Genomic DNA, 5,513 nt, shown 5'->3' with positions numbered 1-5,513 from the left:
GTTTCCTAAATGGCCTGTAAAGTAAATATAAGATCAATGCTAATCAAAGTTGAAGCAATATGGCACTGTCAGTGTGATAAATAATGACAAGAATGGGGTGTTCAGCAAAAACTGTATAAAAAGCTGCTATCTGAAAATTAAAAGCAGAAACATTATAAAGAATACAAAAGTGTTACCTCATCGCTAGTGTAACAAATAAGACAGTCAAAACCTAGCAGGTATCTAAGTATATGAATGTAGTAAAAAGGCAGAGGTAATTCCTGGATATGAAATAAGGAAGTAATGAAGAATTTTTTAATCTCAGTGCATGGCTCTGATAAAACTTGTACTGGAATTTGGCATACAGTTTTAAAATAGGGCAGAGAAAAGGAAAAGGCTCACTTTGGTCAGCTCACCAGTGCTGTTGCAGGAACAGGCACAAGGAAAGAACTAATAGTAGTAATCTAAAGCCAGACACATTCAGATTCAAAATGAAACACAAGTTTTTAATGACCAATACCAAGTGAAGCAAATAATTCCTTATTTTCTGACAGCTTTGCTTGAGGGGTGCTGGGTAGCCTAGTGACATGAGTTTGACCAGATACAGATTGCATTTCAGGCAGTCCCCAGGCCCAGTTCACAGGAGACTGACTATCTCTACCAGCTCTCACATCTAATAATTTTAAATAATTTTATTTTTTTCAATATTGTGTTCATCATATCTACTGCTGAAAAAAGACAGAATTATTAATGGCCCAAATGAGAACCACATCTCACTAAAATGTAGGGCCTTCAACTAAGACTTCTAAAATTTAAAAGGAAATTTGTACTCTAAACATATACTTCATGGGAATGAATGGAGAAGTCCCAGGACTACACTGTATGGTTTGAATTGAAGCAATTTATCCTAAAGTAGCCTTTAAAACAAGGAAAAAGATTTAATAAACCATTTTTAACATTATCATTCAACTCCTACCATTGATATAAAATACATTGCTGTGGTCTTAAAATACATATGCATTTGCAGACACTTTCCTTTGTGAAGGGTTCCATAAAGTGTTTTGCTCAGCAGACACTCACGATGAGCAGGTAAACAAACCAGCAACAAGTTACATTGTCAAATATCACTCTTGCTCAGTCCTACATTTTAAAATATTGTGTAAAGGACAAGTGACTGGACACCAGGATGATCATGTAAACTCTTAAAGCAAGTACTTTCCTTTCTGTGACTGCACAAATTGAATTGAATCAGCTAGCCTATTATTTTATTCATAATTTCTCCCTTAGAAGTTTCTAATTAAAGCCAGTGCTTCTTTTAATTGCACTAAGTAACCCAGTTGCAAGAAAGTCACACAGACAAAATGCAAAGAAGACTTTATCAAGGTCAAGTGCATATTACTTTCAGCAGAATGCTTTCCCTAAAACCAACATCTCCTTTCTGCTTTGACCAATTAAATATTTTATGTTAAAAGGTTTGTATTTTGTTGTTAGAAATGGAGAGCTGTAGTAATAGAAATATTGGTCACACTTTCTGTAGAGAAAATGCTTACGAATGTATGACTCCTGCCCCCATGCCTGAAGCAGGTGATGCCTCAGGGCATTGTGAGGGGCTGGGGGAATTACATGTGTCTTTTCAATTCTGCAGGAAAAAAGGAATCTTCTGCACCATCAGGAGATTCTGAATATGAATTGTTCTGTAGGGTCTGATTAGATTAGGATTCTATGTTTAAAAACTATGTTGTAACAAGCAGCAGCAATTATGTGCTTCTGGTAAAAGCCTCCTGTGAGTGAGAGCAGTATACCAAGTTGCATTGTACTCCTGAATGGGCTGTCTGCCAGCATGGGGTTCCTTTTCTGCTTTTCAGCTTTCCTGTCTGAAAAAAAAACTGGGAATGTATTATAAAAAATTGCTTTCATTAGAGATAGGAAAGAAAAAGGTAAGGCATGTAAGTTTAACATCTAGATCACATTCTTATTTCAGGTGAGTTCTGTAACCAAATGAGACATTTGTTAATCTATTCTAATCTGTTAACCTATTTGAATGTAAGTGGTGTATTACTCGAATCTGCAGTGAGAATGTGAGAATATTTTTGTTCATTTAACTTCAAACTCTAAAGAACAATAAATTATATTACACTTCCTTTTTGTCTTGTGATAAGGGATTTGGGCACTTTTTATTGTTTGGTTGGCAATGGATGCTTTTCTTTTCTGGCATAGATTTGTACAAGCTAAATCCACTGCAGACATTCCACCAAGTGCACTGTCAGATGCTGACACCCATGTCTTTGTTTTCTTATGGCACCTACCAAAGGACAGTTTCCAGAATTCAGAGGTGCGTAACACTCATGCTTCTCATCCCAATGCATCATGAATCAGCAGAGTTCAGCCCAGTGAACTTCTTCATTTTAAATTATATTAGGATGAGAGACTTAATGGAATGAGATGATGCACATCTGTTGGGAGCACCATAACCAAGACATTTGGCAGTTTAAGGCAGACTGAGACTGCTACTCCTTTGAGGGACCATTTGATCATAGCAGCTTTTGACAGTGGAATGAATTCAGGACTTAGGAAGTCAACAAGTGAAATAATGAAATACCAGGCAAACAAGTAATAGTGACAATAGTGAGAAAAAGAGTAGGATGATAGAAGTCGTTGCTTTTCTAGTACTGGGCTGATCTCTGCATAAGCCAGCGCAGCAAGAGCCCTTTACCAAGAAACATCACAACACAGTCACATGATTTTTTTATGAGGTCTTTCTATCTTCCCAGCTTCGCAGCTAGGGCTGCACCTGCAAAGACCTTATAAAAATAGTAACTGAAGATACTAAAGGGTATTAACAAATGAGCACCAGAAAACTTCTTACTGCTTTCTACTGATGTTTCTTCTAATTGCGGAATGCATTGTTTTTTCAAACCACTGTTGTCCTCACTAATGGTGTGGGTTTGAACCTCCAAGAACAATTTGGGCAGTGATCGCATTGCAGTATTTAATTCTGCTTTATGCTTGTTTGAACATAGCCACAAAAGAGCAGCCACCAGACAAGAGAGGTACAAACAAGTTATGCAAGGCTTCACAGGCAACTCAGCAGGTCCAGTCAGGTAGCTCCCTGCAAACAGGCAGCTGTTTCCATACTGGTGCTGTTCTCCTTTCCTCAGCATGGGTCAGGCTGGTTCTTCCACATTTCAGCTAATCCAGTCTTCACTTCTTGACTCTCACCCGGATTAGCAAACACTTGTCCTTGCTCTAAAATGGCAAATCCCAGAACAGCATAGAGCAAGCAATGCTGCTTGTTGGTCTGCTACAGGAGGAGACATCTGTTATGAAGATATTTTCAAAGTGACACAGTGTATGACACTTACTTCATACCATCAGTCAGTCACAAAATGTTTCCTGATAGGAAATCATAATGGTGATCATCTACTTTCCTATGCATCCACCTTCTTCTGTTTCAAGGAAAACTCTGACATACAAGGATGTGGTAGAGTGCCCATCATCAAAGGTATTCAAAATGTGATTGGACAGATTAGTTATTGCTAGATAATCTCACCAAAGATCCCCTTCCCACAAAATGATCCACAGATGATCTCTCAAAAGTCCCTTCCAACCTGGGCTGTTCTGTGATTCTATGACTTAATAAGTGGTTGTAGTGGGAAGATATTAAAAAAATTGACTTTGTGACATGAATGTTGTAGAAAAGCTACTAAATATTCCTGGTGGAATTTCTTCACTTGGAATTAAGTTTTACAGACATGGGAGTACCCAAGTACAAGCTGCTATTTTCTCAGTAGCTTTGTTTCCACATTTCTGTATTCATCCTCATTTGGTATTGGTATTAATATTTACTGAGGGTGGCTGCAGGCTTGGGAGTGCTGCAGGGATCCACATTAGTCTGAGTGAATTCATGTACCTTCTCTGATTTATGCATTACAACAGGCCCACAATTGTATCCCAGAGCTGCACCTTATCCCCCAACAGAAGAAGTATTTAAATTAAAAACTATTATCCAGTTATAGCAAGAGCCAGAAGCACACCTGCATACCTACAAAGCTTTAAGGGAATAAATTTCCTGTAAAACAGGTTAACTCCTGCTTGAAGAAAAGTGACTTAGTAGCAATTTAAAATGTTAGATAATGAAATATAAAGAAAAGGCTGCACGGGGACCAAAGTACTGCTGAAGAAATGCAGGGAAAACAAATCCTACTTACAAATCTGAGATGCCCAGTCCTAACAGATTGCAATATGAATAGTGCCCAAGTTGGTTCTGTAAAATACCAACAGAATTTCATGACATTTCAGCCCTTTAATGTCAGACGAAGTCAATCTGCAGAATCAGCTTGTCCTTAATATCCAAAACAGGTGGTATACCCCTTTTGGTTTTTACACTACTTTATTTTGCTGTCCCAGGAAACTGTGTAATGATGGACCCAAAACAATCTGCAGCTGTAACAATAAAACAGAAATCTAAAAAACAGATACTGGTGGTTCTGATACCGGTATACTTCAACAATCACAGCACCAAGTCTGGGTGAGACCTAGCTAAAGATTTCTTGCATGCAAATATGTCAAAATTTTACTTAAACATCTATCACATCCACCAATCAAGCCAAGCACAAGAACCTGTAAATCACAATTGTAACCACTTCATTTAAAAAGTTTTTGAGTGTATTGCTGTGAAAATATTGATGCCACTTAATTATTAATGCAAAATCAGTGCAAATTTATAAACAAATTCATTAACAAATGCAAATTTATTAACTGCAGTAACCTATCTTGCAATTTTAAATTTATCAGCTTCCTGTTTTTTCTCTTTTCTCCCTTTTTCTTTTTACTTCCTGCATTTTTTGTCTCTCCAAGTAGCACTTGGACACAGGCTATTCATTTGCTGCCTTGTGAGCCCAGAAACTGCTTCTAGTGACCCACACTAAGTTACAGGCAGTTTGTCACATCCAGCAATTTCTTCCCTGTATCCCCTACTCTCACCTCCACCTTCTCATAAAGTTTGTCAGTTTACAACTACTGAGTAGTTAAACGTAACAATATTTGCCTAAGCTATACTCAGTACACCTGAAGTTAATGAAGTAAACCCTGTCCTTTTCAGAGTTTAAGTGTGCTCAGATCTTTGTGTATACTGGAAACTTAGGAGCAGTTTCAAAAGCAACTCAAGTGTCATAACTAAGATATGACAAAAAAAAAAATCAAAAATAACAGCCTTTGAAGATGCTAACTACAGGATTTCAGTCAGATCACATTTGTTCATATGATCACAGATCAAAGCATTTCATGCTGCTATGAATATGAAATGAGATGTCATCTCACTATGGTAAGCTGGTTTTCAAATGAACTCATAAAAAATAGTGAAAAAGCTGACCATGTCCACTTCAGTGGTTGAAAGTACATTTCACTTCAGGAAACGAAAGAATATAAGAATAAGGCATTCAACTGGTGAAAAAAAAAAGTATCTTACAAAAATTTTATCTTGCTCAATTCCAGAAACCACAACAGTATTAATAAGCAGCATAAGTCCAAACAGC

The sequence above is a fragment of the Lonchura striata genome, chromosome 1A (genome assembly GCF_050655825.1).
Source record: "Lonchura striata isolate lonStrDom1 chromosome 1A, ASM5065582v1, whole genome shotgun sequence".
Lineage (NCBI taxonomy): Eukaryota > Metazoa > Chordata > Aves > Passeriformes > Estrildidae > Lonchura > Lonchura striata.
Note: the sequence above shows the minus strand (reverse complement) of the source record.